The sequence below is a fragment of the Lissotriton helveticus genome, chromosome 9 (assembly GCF_964261635.1).
Source record: "Lissotriton helveticus chromosome 9, aLisHel1.1, whole genome shotgun sequence".
Taxonomy (NCBI): Eukaryota; Metazoa; Chordata; class Amphibia; order Caudata; family Salamandridae; genus Lissotriton; species Lissotriton helveticus.
Genome location: NC_136070.1, coordinates 923,589,193 through 923,608,350, shown reverse-complemented (window position 1 = coordinate 923,608,350; position 19,158 = coordinate 923,589,193). Strand labels below are relative to the sequence as shown.

Genomic DNA, 19,158 nt, shown 5'->3' with positions numbered 1-19,158 from the left:
TTTGCTTCCCCCCCCCCCCCATCAGACTTGAAAGGAAGCTGCTCGCACACCACCATTTGTCTGAGCCTCGGCATTAGACTTCAAAGGAAGCCGCTCCCTCGCCCCCCCCATCAGACTTCAAAGGAATGCGCTCCCGAACTTGCCGGCCTCGCGCTCGTGAGCCTTTACTTGTTTCCTATTTCTCCTCAATCTCTTCTAAGTTCTTCCTACTCTGTCTTCACTTCCCCCGCTCTCTCCTGCTTCATTTTCCCACCTTTCCTCCTAACATTCCATGTTGTGCTGTTTGTTATGTTGTTATATTATACCTTATGTAATTTTGTGAAACACTTGTATGTAATGTTGATTTGTGCAGCGCTGCCAGTATTTCTGCTCCTACACAATGTTTGCTCCTGTTCCCTCTCACCTTCCGCTCAATCACCCCTCTCTCTTTTCCATACGTCCTCTGCCTACTTTCTCTAACTTCTCCATTCTCTCCCTTGCACTTTTATTTTCAGTCCGTCACTCACTCCTTTCATCTCCTCGCCTCTAGCCTCATTCTTTCCTCCTTATTAATTTATTTTTGTCTTCCTCATCCCACTTTTCTGCCATTCGACTCTCCTTTCTCACTTAATCTTGCAGTTCCTCTCGGTTTATTTCCTCGGCGCTCTCATGCCACAGTCCTTTTTTGCGGTCGTTCCTTGCATTGACTACCCACGTAGCCTCTCCTTGCTTTTCCTCATCTGTTACTCCACTGCTTGTCTGCTGTCTTTCATTCTATTTCCAGGTGTTTTGTCTGTCCCTGTCCTCTGTCTTTTGTGGCGCCCCGCCTGTTCACTCCTTTCTCTCCCCTCGTAATGTTACCTCTCTCTGATTTTTTTTCTCCTCTGCGATCCCTCAGTTCTTCCCTGCTGTCTCCTCCCCCTGTCTTCTACAGGTATGTCTCTCCCTTCTTCTCCGTTCACCCCTTCTGTCTTCTATAGGGCTGCCCTCTCCCAGTTCTGGGTCCTTAGCTGAGCTCCATTCCTTCTCTGCAGTCTTTCTTCTCTCTACCGCCCACCTTGTCTCTCCTCCCCCTCTTTCCGGTGTTCTCCACTCTGTCTTCCCTTCTCTCTCCTACGGATCTGTTCTCTCCCAGCTCTCTGTTCTTCGAGGTGAATTTACTCCCGCCCTGTTGGCTTCCTGTTTCTCTCTCCTTTATATTGTCTTTCCGTGCTCTCTCTCCTCTGTTGTGCTCTGCACCTCCTCTGTTGTCTTTCCTTCTCTTTACCCTCTTAAGCCTTCTTATGTGCTGTTTCGCCCTTTTTTAGGTTTCACCTAAAGAGAGCATGTGCTGTCAGCGAAAAAAATGATCCTAAAAAAAGGGAGCTTAAAGGCCCGCCCATTACTTACCTTTATTTACCATTGGTAGACTCCCACGTCATTCTTGCTTCTTTGCTTACCATTCGTCAGCTGCTCCTCCTGGCACCCTCACATCCCCTCACCCTCACATCCCCTCACCCTCCCTCACACCCTCACCCTCACCCCCCTCACACCCCCTCACCCCCTCACACTCCCTCACCCCCTCACACTCCCTCACCCCCTCACACTCCCTCACCCCCTCACACTCCCTCACCCCCCTCACCCACCCCCTCACCCACCCCCTCACCCTCACACACCCCCTCACCCTCACACACCCTCTCACCCTCACACACCCCCTCACCCTCCCTCACACTCTCACCCACCCTCACCCACCTTCTCACCCTCACCCACCTTCTCACCCTCACACACCCTTTCACTCTCACACACCCTTTCACCCTCACACACCCTTTCACCCTCACACCCACCCCCACTCCCTCGCACCCCTCACCCTCACACATACCCTCACACACCCTCACCCTCACACTCTCACACCCTCTCACCCCCTCCCTCTCACTCCCCCTCTCACTCCCCCTCCCCCTCCCCCTCCCCCTCACACTCCCCATCCCCCTCACACTCCCTCCCCTTCACACCCCCTCACACCACCTCATCCTCACATCCCCTCACCTTCACAACCTCTCACCCTACACCCCCTCACCCTCACACCCCCTCACCCTCACCCCCGCTCACCCGCCCTCACCCTCACACCCCAACACCCCCCACACCCCCCTCACCCTCGAACCCCCTCACCCTCGAACCCCCTCACCCTCACACCCCCTCACCCTCACACCCCCTCACCCTCACACCCCCTCACCCTCACACTCCCTCACCCTCACACCCCATCACCATCACACCCCCTCACCCTCACACCCCCTCACCCCCCCTCACCCACACCCCCTCACCCCCCCTCACACCCTCTCACCCTCATACACTCTCACCCTCACACACCCTCACCCCCACACACCCTCACCCTCACTCATCCTCACTCACCCTCACTCACCCACACTCACCCACACTCACACACCCTCACCAGCATAGCATAACAAAACATAGCATAACAAAACACAGCATAGCAAAAAAAGCGTAGGATAGCAAAGCATAGCATAGCATAACAAAACAAAGCATAGGATAGCGAAACAAAACATAGCATAACAAAACAAAACTTAGCATAGCAAAACACAACACAACAAAGCATAGCATAGCAAAACACAACAAAGCATAGCATAGCATTACAAAACGCATAGCATAACAAAACATAGCATAACAAAACAAAGCATAGCATAACATAACAAAGCATGGGTCGATAAACAAAGCATGTTATGTTTATCGACCCCAGGTGGATAAACCTGGTCCCACTCTGGGAGCTCCGGTCGGAACACCCAGTCGACCCCACTCGAGTGTCCTTGGTCTTTGCTTGGGTGCGCCGGATATTTTATCCAGTCGACCCCAACTAAGACAGTTTCCCCGTCCCTCATATGAGGAATTCTGCAGTTTGGCACAAACGGTTGCTTCGGGCTCTCCGCTCGACCCACTACCTCCCAAATTTTGGAAGGTCTTCCATGCAGAACTCTTTCCGCCGTTGCACGCCATCTGCCTCCAGTCCTTGGAGTCGGCTTGGGTTCCTGATTGCTGGAAGTTAGCAGTGGTATCTCCACTGCTCAAGAAGCCAACGTTAGACCCTGCCTGTCTTTCCAACTACAGGCCTATCTCTTTGCTCCCATTTCCTATCAAGATCATGGAAAAATGGGTGACCCGCTCGCTCTCTGGTTTTCTTGAGAACATCGGTTGGTTTGATGAGGCACAGTTTGGCTTCCGCCCCGGGCATGGGACGGAGTCAGCACTGGTTACCGTATTGGACAACCTCCGGACGCGTGTCGACAGTGGACGGGCAGCCTTCTTAGTGCTGCTCGACATGTCGGCCGCGTTCGATACGGTCTGCCATCAAACCCTCATCAGAAGACTGGAGGAGTGCGGGGTCACAGGGAGCGCAAGAGATTGGTTGGTTTCTTATCTGGGTAGCCGGCAACAGCTGGTCTCGCTTCCTCCTTTCCGCTCTGAGCCACGGAAAGTGGGACAGGGGGTTCCACAGGGCTCGGCCATCAGCCCGATACTTTTCAATCTGTATCTTCGCCCCCTAGTCCAGCTTATTAAATCTTTTGGTGTCTCGGCTTTTAATTACGCCGATGACACCCAGCTGGTCTTTTCTCTGGAAGGTAACAACGCGGTCTCACTGGAAACTTTCCATCGCTGTATGGCAGCTACAGCGGATTGGCTTCGAGCCAATTCCCTCCAATTTAACAGCTCTAAGACGGAGGTGCTCCACTGCTCCAGTGATCGAATTCCGCGGGCTCTTCCAGAGAACTTCTGGCCCACTGCTTTCCCGGAACCAGTAGCGGCGGCGGAATCAGCCCGCAATTTGGGGGTTATTTTTGGCCCGAACCTACAGCTCGACCTGCACGTAAACAAAACTATCGCCACGTGCATGATGCTGTTACGCATGTTGCGTAAAGTTCTGCCTCTTCTCCCCGCCCAGGCCAGGCCAGAGGTAGTTCGCAGTACTATTTTAAGTCGTTTAGACTACTGCAATGCGCTGCTTCTGGAGGCCCCAAAAAATCTGGTGGGGAAGTTACAACGGGTGCAGAACATGGCGGCCAAGCTGGCTCTCTCGCGGGCTAGATTTAGCTCTTCCACTCTGGCTCTAAGAGACTTGCACTGGCTTCCGGTGCATCTGCGAGTGATGTACAAAGCCGCGTGCTTGGTGTTTAAGGCCGTACACCAACAGGGCCCAATACCACTTCGCGACATGTTTGCTTGGTATGCTGCCTCGCGGCCCCTCCGCTCATCCTCAGCCAGTTTGTTGGTGGTCCCGAGGTTCCAGAGAGTCAGGATGGGTGGCCGCTCATTCAGTGTCGCGGCGGCCAGACTTTGGAACTCCCTTCCTCTCTCTCTGAGAAGCCACAAGGATTACCTACCATTTAGGAAAGCGCTGAAAACGCATTTGTTCCCGAAAATTGTTTGAGCAGTGAGTTGTGTGCCTGCCGAAGTTCAAAGCGCCAGGATGCCCTCTGGGTGATAGGTTGCGCTTTATAAGTACACAAAATAAATAAATAAATAATAAATAAAGCATAGCAAAACATAGCATAGTATAACGAAACATAGCATAGCATAACAATACACAACAAAACATAGCAGAACAAAACAGCATAACTTAACAAAACATAGCATAACATAAAACAAAGCATAGCATAACAAAACATAGCATAACAAAACATAGCAAAACACAACAAAGCATAGCATAGCATAACAAAACACAACAAAACATAGCATAGCATAACAAAACATAGCATTGCAAAGCATAGCAAAACATAGCATAGGTTAACAAAACACAACAAAGCATAGCACAACATAGCATAACAAAACACAACATAGCATAACAAAACATAGCTTAGCATAGCATAACAAAACAGCATAACAAAGCATAGCATAGCATAACAAAGCATAGCATAACAAAGCATAGCATAACAAAGCATAGCATAACAAAACATAGCATAACAAAACATAGCATAACAAAGCATAGCATAGCATAGCAAAACAACAAAACATAGCATAACAAAACATAGCATAACAAAGCATAGCATAGCATAGCAAAACAACAAAACATAGCCTAGCATAACAAAACAAAACATAGGATAGCAAAACAAAACATAGCATAGCATAACAAAACATAGCATAACATACCAAAACATAGCATAACAAAACACAACACATAGCATAACAAAACATAGCAAAACACAACAAAACATAGCATAGCTTAACAAAACATATAATAGCATAGCAAAACATAGCATACCAAACACAACAAAACATAGCATAGCATAACAAAACATAGCATAGCAAAACAAAGCATAGCGTAATAAAACACAACAAAGTATAGCATCGCAAAACATAACATAGCATAGCATAACAAATCATAGCATGGCATAACAAAACACAGCATAGCATTGCATAACAAATCAAAGCATAGGGTAGTAAAACATAGCATAACACAACAAAGCATAGCATAGCATAACAAAACACAACAAAGCATAGCAAAACATAGCATAGCATAACAAAACATAGCATAGCATAACAAAACACAGCATAGCATTGCATAACAAATCAAAGCATAGGATAGCAAAATATAGCATAACAAAACATAGCATAGCTAACAACAAAACACAACAAAGCATAGCATAGCATAACAAAACATAGCATTGCAAAGCATAGCAAAACATAGCATAGCATAACAAAACACAACATAGCATAGCATAACAAAACACAACATAGCATAACAAAACAAAGCTTAGCATAGCATAACAAAACATAGCATAACAAAACATAGCATAACAAAACATAGCATAGCAAAACAAAGCATAGCATAACAAAACATAGTATAGCATAACAAAGCATAGCATAGCGAAACAACAAAACATAGCCTAGCATAACAAAAAAACATAGGATAGCATAGCATAACAAAACATAGCATAGCATAACAAAACATAGCATAACATACCAAAACATAGCATAACAAAACACAACACATAGCATAACAAAACATAGCAAAACACAACAAAACATAGCATAGCTTAACAAAACATATAATAGCATAGCAAAACATAGCATACCGAACACAACAAAACATAGCATAGCATAACAAACCATAGCATAGCAAAACTAAGCATAGCATATTAAAACACAACAAAACATAGCATAACAAAACATAGCATAACAAAACATAGCATAACATAGCATAGCATAACAAAGCATAGCATAGCAAAACAACAAAACATAGCCTAGCATAACAAAACTAAACATAGGATAGCAAAACAAAACATAGCATAGCATAACAACACATAGCATAACATACCAAAACATAGCATAACAAAACACAACACATAGCATAACAAAACATAGCAAAACACAACAAAACATAGCATAGCTTAACAAAACATATAATAGCATAGCAAAACATAGCATACCAAACACAACAAAACATAGCATAGCATAACAAAACATAGCATAGCAAAACAAAGCATAGCGTAATAAAACACAACAGCATAGCATCGCAAAACATAACATAGCATAGCATAACAAAACATAGCATGGCATAACAAAACACAGCATAGGGTAGTAAAACATAGCATAACACAACAAAACATAGCATAGCATAACAAAACACAACAAAACATAGCATAGCATAACAAAACATAGCATTGCAAAGCATAGCAAAACATAGCATAGCATAACAAAACATAGCATAGCATAACAAAACACAGCATAGCATTGCATAACAAATCAAAGCATAGGATAGCAAAATATAGCATAACAAAACATAGCATAGCATAACAAAACACAGCATAGCATAACAAAACATAGCATTGCAAAGCATAGCAAAACATAGCATAGCATAACAAAACACAACAAAGCATAACAAAACAAAGCTTAGCATAGCATAACAAAACATAGCATAACAAAACATAGCATAACAAAACATAGCATAACAAAACATAGCATAGCAAAACAAAGCACAGCATAACAAAACATAGTATAGCATAACAAAGCATAGCATAGCGAAACAACAAAACATAGCATAGCATAACAAAAAAACATAGGATAGCATAGCATAACAAAACATAGCATAGCATAACAAAACATAGCATAGCATAACAAAACATTGCATAACATACCAAAACATAGCATAACAAAACACAACAACACATAGCATAACAAAACATAGCAAAACACAACAAAACATAGCATAGCTTAACAAAACATATAATAGCATAGCAAAACATAGCATACCGAACACAACAAAACATAGCATAACAAACCATAGCATAGCAAAACTAAGCATAGCATATTAAAACACAACAAAACATAGCATAACAAAACATAGCATAACAAAACATAGCATAGCATAACAAAGCATAGCATAGCAAAACAACAAAACATAGCCTAGCATAACAAAACAAAACATCGGATAGCAAAACAAAACATAGCATAGCATAACAAAACATAGCATAACAAAACATAGCAAAACACAACAAAACAGAGCATAGCTTACCAAAACATATAATAGCATAGCAAAACATAGCATACCAAACACAACAAAACATAGCATAGCATAACAAAACACAGCATAGCAAAACAAAGCATAGCGTAATAAAACACAACAAAGCATAGCATCGCAAAACATAACATAACATAGCATAGCATAACAAAACATAGCATGGCATAACAAAACACAGCATAGCATTGCATAACAAATCAAAGCATAGGGTATTAAAACATAGCATAACACAACAAAGCATAGCATAGCATAGCATAACAAAACACAACAAAACATAGCATAGCATAACAAAACATAGCATTGCGAGGGGAGGAGCCAAGATGGCGATCGGGATGGCTGCGTAACCGCTCGGCTCCGTGAGCCTCCTCACCCCGCGCATACATCCTGGCACTTATCCTGAGCTGCAACGGAATCTACTTGTAGGCGAAGAGTCATTTACACTTACCGCTTGCTCCTGGGGCTTCTGCTTGCTGTGGACCCGTTGGAGTGTCCCTAACAGTTTTGAGGCCTTCGCGGAGCTGGTTCCGGGGTCTTGAGTGCGGGGAGTGGCCGGCCGGGAGTGCAACAACAGCGGCCTCTGGTGGTGGTGAGACCTCGGCCGGAGGAAACTGTCGACCTGATTGCCGATGGCGAAAGTGCCGACCCTGCCCGACTGGCGGAGAACCGTGGGGGGAGTGTGATGCCGCTGGGTCGAGGGAGGTGCATGATTATATGCCCCCCATTACGGTGTTGTGCCCGGGCCCCTCGCTGCCATTGCCTGGAGTCGGCGTGCTGCCCCCAGGGTGCGGCGGAGTTTTTAGCCTTTCGGTGACTCTCCGCTGAGACACCTGCCCTGGCCTGTGAGATCCCGCTGAGAAATTGCCTGGCCTGTGAGATTCCAGTTGTGAATCCTGTCCATCCCTGATGTGAGATTCGTTCCCGTGGTGAGGGACGAGGCCGGAGCGGCTGAGATGGCGGGAGGCGCCCTCGTGTGCACACCTCACCCGGGCAGAGAAACCTTTCTGCGAGAGAGTCCTGGGGTCTGGCGACTCGAGAGAGAGCCTACGTTCAGAGACGTTTTGGCTGCATTAACAACTCTGCATGAGACCGTGCTCCGGGACGCCCGGGAACTGGGACGGAGGATGGCCGCTATTGTTCTCCCGCCGCTCCACGTGGGTGGGGATGAATCGCAAGGAAGCGCCGCTGTGCCCGCCTTTGCGTCTGTGTTGCACGTTCCAGCTGAGCCTGTGTTTGTGGAGACGCCGGAGGACCCGGTCCGTTGCATCGCTCAGGATTGCTCTGTTGTGTTTGGGAGTGACTCGTCGAGATCTGCATATATGCGGCGGCGGGGGGCACACCGCCGCTCCATGGTTTGGGTTGCCCCGGCGGCGCTTCAACAATTGTTGGATTGTGTGTCCCTTTCCTCCTGGCCGGTGAGACTGTGTTCTGCCTGGGGGATGTTCCCGATATCGGTGCTGCCACGCACGGAGTTCCGCCATGCGTCTTTGACTGGGAGTTGGGGGCTACCGTCCCATGGAGTATTGGCGCCTCTTGGACCGCCCGGTTCGGCTGGACCCGCCACATTGTACTTTATGCCGATTGATGAATGGCCATATGTGGGTACTATCGATAGAGGAGACCAGGGATGATATCGTCTGGGATATGATGGAACACGTTGTCGGCTGACGGTGTTTTGGAGGGACACTCCGCGGGGATGATACCGATTGACTATCTGATTCTTGCTACTGTGGCTCTTCTGCCTTTGCCTCTGCTGTATAATGTGCGCTATAGGGGAGGGGGGGCCGGGTGGTCTGCTCGATGGCCCTTCTTCGTATTTTTTCCTTTCTTTTTCTTCTATATTTCGGGTCTCTTTTTAGGGCGATAGGCACGCTGCTGGGGGGGGTAGGCCGTAGCCTTCTGCAGGGGTGCAGGGTGGGGGGTAGGGAGGAAGCGGGTTGTTTCTTTGTCCTTTCTTTGTCTCTATGGCCCTTTGCTTCGTCTTTTTCTGGGTGTCGTCGTCTTCATGTTTCCTACAATCTGTTTTGTTTTTAAGGGTCGGGGTGCTGATTCGCCATGCCATATATATGTTGTTTACTTTAATCCTGACTCGTATGCCTTGCCCCCGTGTCCTTAATTGTGTTCGCACTCGCTCCGGGGTCCTATTTCATGTTGCTATTGTAGGATCATGTGTGACTGTCTGACACTTCTTCTGATGTTTTTTCGGTTTAACTTTTCTTCATTATAAAATTGACCTTCTTCAATCCTGTATTCTACGCTATACGCTTTCCTACGAGTTATATCCTGGCTACTACCTGCCCCGGCTTATCGACTGCTGTTTCTTTTACATTGCTCTGCTTACCTTGCGAATTGCTTAGCGGCCGGCCGGGATGGTTGTAGGTCCATGCTTGTATTGCTGTGAAGTGGAAATAAAGGTCTTAAAAAAAACAAAAAAAAACATAGCATTGCAAAGCATAGCAAAACATAGCATAGCATAACAAAACATAGCATAGCATAACAAAACACAGCATAGCATTGCATAACAAATCAAAGCATAGGATAGCAAAATATAGCACAACAAAACATAGCATAGCATAACAAAACACAACAAAACATAGCATAGCATAACAAAACATAGCATTGCAAAGCATAGCAAAACATAGCATAGCATAACAAAACACAGCAAAGCATAGCATAGCATAACAAAACACAACATAGCATAACAAAACAAAGCTTAGCATAGCATAACAAAACATAGCATGACAAAACATAGCATAACAAAACATAGCATAGCATAGCAAAACAAAGCATAGCATAACAAAACATAGTATAGCATAACAAAGCATAGCATAGCGAAACAACAAAACATAGCCTAGCATAACAAAAAAAACATAGGATAGCATAACAAAACATAGCATAGCATAACAAAACATAGCATAACATACCAAAACATAGCATAACAAAACATAGCAAAACACAACAAAACATAGCATAGCTTAACAAAACATATAATGGCATAGCAAAACAGCATACCGAACACAACAAAACATAGCATAGCATAACAAATCATAGCATAGTAAAACTAAGCATAGCATATTAAAACACAACAAAACATAGCATAACACAACATAGCATAGCATGACAAAGCATAGCATTGCAAAACATAGCATAGCATAACAAAACACAGCATAGCATTGCATAACAAATCAAAGCATAGGATAGCAAAACATAGCTTAGCAAAACAAAACATAGGATAGCAAAACAAAACATAGCATAGCATACAGCATCACTCCGCACCACCACAGCATCACTCAGGGGCACCACAACATCACTATGCACTACCACAGCATCACTGAACGCAACAGCATCAGTCGTTCGCCATCACAACATCAATCAGCGCTACCACAGCATCAATCTGTGCAACCATTCAACAACACCTGGTTCAAATATGTTCTCTCAATGTTTCAAGCTTTATTACAAGTGTAACAAAAAGATGTTAATATTTCACTTCTGTTCTTGGATTTTCGTCACAATAAAATACACTGAACATAACCTTCACAAAAGTTATTTACAAAACTTTAAGCTATTGCTATTATAAATTACAATAACTTTTATTTAAGTATTACAATATTTGTAATATCAATACATGTAAGTCACGTAAATACAACACATATTGCATTACAAATGCTATAGGTGTCACATTTGCGAAAGTTATAACTATTGGCATTGTAAATGACAAAGCTATTAATTTCGCTATTTTCAAAAACAAAACATAAATTAAAAAATTGTCATTTACAATACCAATAGCTCAAACTTTCCTAATGCGAGACCTATTGCATTGCAAATGCTTGTTGCATTTACATGTGTCCATCTCAAAGAGTCAGATTCATAGAAAGATTTATTTTTTAGTGCCTCCACTAGGAGTCTGTTGGGATTAAAGGCCTTTGTGATTTACCCTTCGTTTGCACAATACTAGTGCTTAAAGGGCAGTTGATTTAATTTGTAGTCTTCTTTTTCCAGAGCAAATCTGCCTTAGTCTATGGTAGCATGGTCTTGCGCTTCCAGCTTGCAACTGGATCTAGTTTTTCCAGATATGATGCAAGGTGGAATGGCAGTATGTCAGTGGCGTAACGTAACTTGAGGGGGCCCCCCTGCAAAGCACATGGATGCCCCCCCCCCCCGGCGGCCCGGGAAACCACATACAGTATATCATCTCAACATCTCAGTCGAGCAATTCCTCAGGTTAAACTCACAAGTGGTAGAAGTACCGCGTTTATCACAGATAGGTATATATACACATTGCTCCCCGTAGAACGCTCTGAGGCTTTGATAAAGGCAGCTCTAAGTTTAGGGGGAAGAGAATGGCCAAACTGCCGGAATGTCTTTCAGGAATAACTAATACATGACTGAGACATACGTGAGAAATGAGAGCACAGGAAACATTATATCAGCCAAACTTAAAGCTACATTAATGACTTTAGTATGTCACTGATGACGTGAAATAGGATTTAGTACGACAATGATCGACTAAAGTAGATAAACAAGTTAAAGTGGGAAGCAAATTAAGGAAACAATGCCTATTACACGGATCATGATGTTCATCAATATATACTGACTTTGTTAGAGCCCCGATGTGAGATTAGACAACCACCAGTAGAAACACTAAAATATAGATATCGCTTGGAAAGGCTTTCATTTTGCTTATAGGTTGATCCATTGATTTTATAGTATATGCAGGCGAATTTCCTTCAGGTGCATGACCGGCATGAGATGGAGAGTGGGTGAAGTATGTACCGCCCTACACTATGTTTTATTGCCGGCCGGGCCCCAGCCGCCCCAGCCGCTCCACCATGATGCCCTCCCTGATTTCAAATTATCAGATTACCACCCGCCACACACAAACTCCGATGGTCCTTAGGGGTGGGACAAGGTGGATGATCCCTCATGGTCAAGGGCCCATGCTGACCAAGAGCTTACCAGAGCAAATCAAGGACTGGATTCAAAAGTGGAACCCACTGAGGAAACGTGTAGGACCGAGGTGACTGCACACATTTTTGATATAGCTCGCACATGCCATGGAAGATGTCGCAAGACACTTAACATCTGCTCCCCTTTGTGAGAAGAGGGAAGCGTAATGCAATGGGGGACATTTAAATCCTGCCAACCCACATGCTACTCTAATAGAGAGGACTGGCAATAGAAGCTTAATGGGGAACGACCCAATAATATTTCTTTGGTAATTCCAAACAACTGGTGTAAAAACCACACACTTGCAGACAAAATTGCCCTGGCAACAATCATCAATGGATATGGGTGAGCAACAGCCAGCGAGAGCAATATGGCCACATTATGAGGATGCTCACAATCATGCAGGCGAGGGCATTGCTGTGCCAATATCAGACACTTTTGTGTGACCATTTACGAGTCAAATGCTACACAAGTTGTAACCCATCCATCCTTACCCATCCAATTAAACCACCCAAATGTCCCATCCACCCACCCACTTTTCCAACCCCATCTATTCATCCATACAAACACTTTATCCATCAAACTAGCAAAACCCATCCATCTATTCACCCACCCAGCTATTCAGCGAACTAAACACATCAACCCAACCATTCATCCATCTCCACCCTTCCATCCGCGTGCATCGAAACACATATTAAACCAAGACCTTCTGTCCATATTACCATCCATTTATTCACTCATCAACCCACCCATCTCTCTAGATACAAGCTGTGAGCAAAGGATAAGCCTTTCGCAGGCAAAATAGAAAACTGGGAGGCTAGTTTTATTCGACCCCAGGCCTGATTCTTCCACTACACACTCCCACTCTGCCTCTTAGCTCACAGCTGGGATTATTTTCATCCCGATTCCTGCTTTTATCACTGCTGCAGTCGTATCCTTCTCTTCCTGCTTCTTTCTCCGTTGTCTGCCTTTCTCTCTATTGCACTAGGTCAATCTTTGGAAATGAAAAATAATTCTGGATGCCCTAATATTGAACGCCCAAGTCTACAACATGCATCCACCAGCACAAATTAAGCATGTTTGCCTGAGAAACGACTGACTCTGTCCCGATCCTCACAAGCTTCCAGAGACACTGATCTTTTCAGAAAATGTCCCAGTTTTGAGACAGGCCAGCCAGCTGCTGATCTCTGCTTAGTCTTAGGCCTTAGTATGACTTCCTTGGACTCTAGATCCCCCCCTCCTCTACTATGTATGAGCCACAATCACAAATTCCTGAAAACCAGGACCTGGTTTTAATGATTTTGTAACACAAATTTCACTTACCAATTGGGAAAAATCGGACTATACCACCTGAGTAACTAGGGAAGTGTTTCTGCTTTCAAGGGGACAGGCAAATGCTTGAATAGTGTCCCACCATCGACAACCAAAGTGATATTATGCTACCCATTAGCTGCTACGTTGATGCAAAACCCCCCAAAATGAAAACAAAAATATATATTTGATCAGTTAAATGAGCATCTGTCCCTTCATGGCTAGTGTTCGCAAACCTTCAAGAAGGTGTGACCCCATGAAGTCCTCTTGCTGACATGCCCCGGACTGGCCCAACATGTGTTTGTGCCCACAACTACAGCTGTAGGCCCCTGTGGAGCATGTAGGGAAGACCCGCTCTTTCTATAGGTCACAATGCCACAGGAATTGTCGATTAGCTGATGGATTTTATAGATCCCCAAAGGAAGAACCCCATTGCGGCCAACACTGCTTTGGCCACCATACATCCTTGTTCGTGGCCAAGGCTGTCATACTCATCTGCAGCGAAACTGTTATGCGCTGTAGAAGTGACACTGATAATCATCCAATGGGGTCTGGCAGCACACACAACCATGTCAACGGGTGACCTGACAAACTGACCTACTGAATAACTCTAAAAAAGAAATAAAATCCTTCATTGTTGGATGTAGACACAAAGATTTGACCAATACATCAAAGTCACTCACACAACACTCTGCAAGAACACCATTGATGTTAAAGAAAAGGACATGAAGGCCAACATAAACAATAAATAAGAAAACAAGCCTTACACTACTGCCTAGGTGGGCGTAAGGCACTTCTAATTTTTTCTAACTGTAGAGCCTTTAATGTACTTGTTTGCTGCACTTCAAAACGAGGAACACAGCGCTTTACATGGGGCGATCCTAGCACTTTCCAACATGACGGCATTCATTTAGTCAGTAGCAGCATTTTATAGATAGAGCTGGCACTTTCATGTAACTACATTGACTCTTCCCTGCTTGTATGGCCTGCAAAATCCCCACTGTCCTGAATGAGTTAACGGTGACATGATAACAGCAGCTACAAACGCAGTAACTCACCCAATACACTACGAAGAATAAATCCGCCAAATTACCGGCAATTCACAACCAAAACCTGTAACCGCACCAATGGGACAGTGATCGCAGTTCGCATCCACAGCTACATCACATTTAAAGTGACACCGCCTGCTTCACCCCTTCAAGCATTTTCATTGGCAATTAGCCGGGTCTGTTGGCTCAGTGGACTAATGCTTCCTCTGCAGGGGGCCTGTGTTCAACCTCATGGTCACAGGTTCAAATCCCGGTGGGTCCACTCAGCCTTTCATCCAGCTGAGGTCGATAAAATGAGTACTATTGAGTTGGGTTACAAGAAACATCTGTTGTTCAGCGGCAAGACACCTCTGGGTTAACGTGCGCTTTACAAATATACGTTATAGTAGCAGCACTTAACATCTAGAACGGTGCATCACGTTTAAAGGGACAGTGCGCGCTTGACGCTTAGCACACTTTCAACGGAACACCACGGGCACGTCTCAACATACCTGCAATGCTTTCCACGGACCGGCAGAAGCACTTTTTCGAAGAACTTGATTACATTTAGTAGGGCAGAGGCAGAGCCAGCAGTCTCAGCAGGCATCTGCCACTGCTGATGGGGCAGTACGAATTATGCCGATCTCTGCGAGTCTTCTGCATGTGCGGTGGAACAGTGAAAACACAAACCGATCTAAGAACATCTTCTAGGACACGAAGCAGCACTTCTCAACGGACCTTTATGGGACAGTATCAATACATTCAACCTGACTCCACAGCATTTCATGGGACAGCACAGACAGATCCCATAGCATTTCACGGGACAGTACACAAACGTATCCCAGAACATTCCATAGGCACTACAAAGAGAACCTTTCACCACCAGACCTAAGAGCATTCCACGGGGCAGTACAAACAGATCTCTGAGCATTCCACAGGGCAGTAGCACCAACAAAACTAACACCATTCCATGGGGCAATAAAAACAGCTCCCTGAGCATTCCACGGGGCAGTTGCACCACCAGACCTAAGAGCATTCCACGGGGCAGTACAAACAGATCCCTGAGCATTCCACTGGGCAGTAGCACTAACAGATCTAAAAGCATTCCCTGGGGCAGTAAAAACAGATCCCTGAGCATTCAACAGGGCAGTTGCACCACCTGACCTAAGAGCATTCCACGGGGAAGTACAAACAGATCCCTGAGCATTCCACTGGGCAGTAACACTAACCGATCTAAAAGCATTCCGTGGGGCAGTACAAACATATCCCTGAGCATTCCATGGGGCAGAACAAACCTATCCCTGAGCATTCTGTGGGGGTACAAACATATCCCTGAGCATTCCACAGGCCAGTAGCACCAACAAAACGAACACCATTCCATGGGGCAGTAAAAACAGATCCCTGAGCATTCCACAGGGCAGTTGCACCACCAGACCCAAGAGCATTCCACTGGGAAGTACAAACAGAACCCTGAGGGTTCCACTGGGCAGTGCACTAACAGATTTTAAAGCATTCCGTGGGGCAGTAAAAAACATATCCCTGAGCATTCCATGGCGCAGTACAAACATATCCCTGAGCATTCCATGGGGGTACAAACATATCCCTGAGCATTTTATGGGCAAGTACAAACAGTTCCAAGAACATTTCTTTGGGCAGTACAAACGGATCCAAACAAATTAGAAAGTCCCAAACGTTTCAAGGGATAATATAGGCACAGCCAAACAGATCTCAGACAATTTCATAGGACAGAACCGCATTTCTAAAAAGACACACAGCATTCCAATGCGAAGTGCATACACAAATCGGACAGTATATACATAAACCCGTGCAGACTTGGTAACATTTCATAGGCAGTACATACAGGTCCTGAAGCATTTCATGGACAGTGGCCACACTTCTGAACCGTACCCCATAGCGCCTAAAAGGAGAGGGCAGCACTTCTCAAGGGACACCAGAGCGTTAAATGGACAGTACCAGCACTTCTAGCCAGATCACCACAAGGGACAGTGCCAGCCACGCAGAGACGTTTTAAGAAATGGGCAAAGTGGGGTCTGGCCCTGGGCCCCAGCCTTTTTTGGGGGCCCCTTTTAGAGCCAGCTCTGATATGTCTTACCCTGATGATATTGAGTAATTCTTAAACACATTTTTTAAATACTGTTTTCCTTTAATTTATTTTGAATGTGGTTGATTACAGATAATTTGCAGAGAAATGATCTGTTAATGTTTCATGCAACATCAAAAAAAAAAGTTTCTTGTAGATCGAAAGAGGACCTCACATATGAGAAATGGGAGGGTGTCACAGAGATTATTTGCAGCAATATTTGTGAGCTGCTGCTGTGTTAAATATTGAAAACACAAGTCAATTTCCCTGAATAAATACATATAAACACATTCAAATTTGGACAAGTGTGCTTGTGCACTGTCAGTGACTTGGCCAAAGAGGTCATAAAAGGCCTGCAATTGGATCTTTTAAACTGAAAGATGTCCTCCAAAACAGGGGCCCCCAAAATACGTTTGGTCTAGGGCCCCCAAAATCCTTAAGATGTCCCTGCAGCCACGAGCAAACCTTCTGCATAATCTGTCCCCCTCCCTTCCCCACGCAGAAAGATAAACACATACTTACAGAGAGAGATCCATGTAAATGCTGTCTGTGCACAACCCAGGCCTGTAACTCCGAGGGCCCCCACCCCATCCTCTTTCCGGGCCTGGCACCTTGTGACTGAAGAGAAACAATGTAAGATATTTCTTCGTTTCTCTTCAGTCAGCCCGGAGCTCAGAGCGAGGGGCTCAGAGCAGGCTGTACACGCAGCTGCTGCTTTAGAGCCTCACAGATCTCGAGGAAGAGCCAAGGGGCCCCCCTTCACCTACCATGACTGGGGGGCCCCCCGCAGCGCGGGGCTGCAGGGGTGTTTGTTACGACCCTGGTGCCCCTGAGTGATGTGGTGGTGTCCCTGAGTGATGTGGTGGTGTCCCAGAGTGATGTGGTGGTGTCCCAGAGTGATGTGGTGGTGTCCCAGAGTGATGTGGTGGTGTCCCAGAGTGATGTGGGGGTGTCCCAGAGTGATGTGGGGGTGTCCCAGAGTGATGTGGGGGTGTCCCTGAGTGATGTGGGGGTGTCCCCGAGTGATGTGGTGGCGTCCCCGAGTGATGTGGTGGTGCCCCTGAGTGATGTGGTGTGGTGATGTCCCTGAGTGATGTGGTGGTGTCCCTGAGGGATGTTGTGGTGCCCCTGATTGGTGCCCCTGAGTGATGTGGTGGTGTCCCTGAGGGATGTGCTGGTGCCCCTGAGTGGTGCCCCTTAGTGATGTGGTGGTGCCCCTGAGTGATGTGGTGGTGCCCCTGAGTGATGTGGTGGTGTCCCTGAGTGATGTGGTGGTGTTCCTGAGTGATGTGATGGTCTCCCTGAGTAATGTGGTGGTGCCCCTGAGTGGTGCCCGAGTGATGTGGTGGTGTCCCTGAGTGATGTGGTGGTGTTCCTGAGTAATGTGGTGTGTGAGGGTGTATGGGGGTGTGAGGGTGGGTGAGGGTGTGAGGCTGAGTGAGGGTGTGTGATGGTGAGGGTGTGTGATGGTGAGGGTGTGTGATGGTGAGGGTGTGTGATGTTGAGGGTGTGTGATGGTGTGTGATGGTGAGGGGGTGAGGGTGACGGGGGTGAGGGGGTGCGAGGGTTAGGGTGTGTGAAGGTGAGGGTGTGTAAGGGTGTGGGGGTGTGAGGGGGTGAGGGGGATGAGGGGTGTGAGGGCGGGTGAGTGTGGGTGAGGGTGAGTGACAGTGAGTGAGGGTGTGTGAGGGGTTGTGAGGGTGGGGGGGTGTGAGGGTGAGGGGGTGTGAGGGTGCGTGGGAGTGTGAGGGTGAGTGAGGGTGTGAGGGTCCGAAGTAAATGGTGGCAGGGCAGACATCATAAGACAGAGAGAAGAGACTGCGTGGTGACTGCATTGGTCAGTTTCAGAATCAGGAGGGGCATAGTCAGCACAGTCTGCGAGGGATCAACGTGTCTAGAGGCAAAGCATAGCGGATGTAGCATTGCAGCTAGCAAGTCGAGTGTTTTCAAGCTGAGTGTCCCTAGAGAGATGGCAACACAGCAACAGCATTTGAGGAGCAAGGCTAGTGTAAACAAGCACGGTAGGCTTTCACTTTCGTCCAGAAACAAGCTCTCGGCATTGCTGTGGCGGGGGAGCGGGAGCGCATTCCTTTGAAGTCTGATGCGGGGGAGCGGCAGCCTTTGAAGTCTGATGCCGAGGCACAGACAAATGGTGGTGCACGATGTACACGCGGTGGTGGGGGAGCGGCAGCTTTTGAAGTCTGATGCCGAGGCACGGACAAATAGTGGTGTGTTATGTGGCTGGCAATGGTGTGCATGCGCATAGATCACATGAACTGTATGCGATCCGC

General features: G+C 46.2%; 1 protein-coding gene across 4 annotated transcripts in view; it reads left to right on the top strand.

Annotated features, from left to right (window-relative positions):
* LOC144782007 (transmembrane protein 87A-like) overlaps positions 1-19,158 on the top strand; it is a 416,501-nt gene that overhangs the window by 186,862 nt on the left and 210,481 nt on the right. The gene's annotated exons all lie outside the window — the stretch shown is intronic.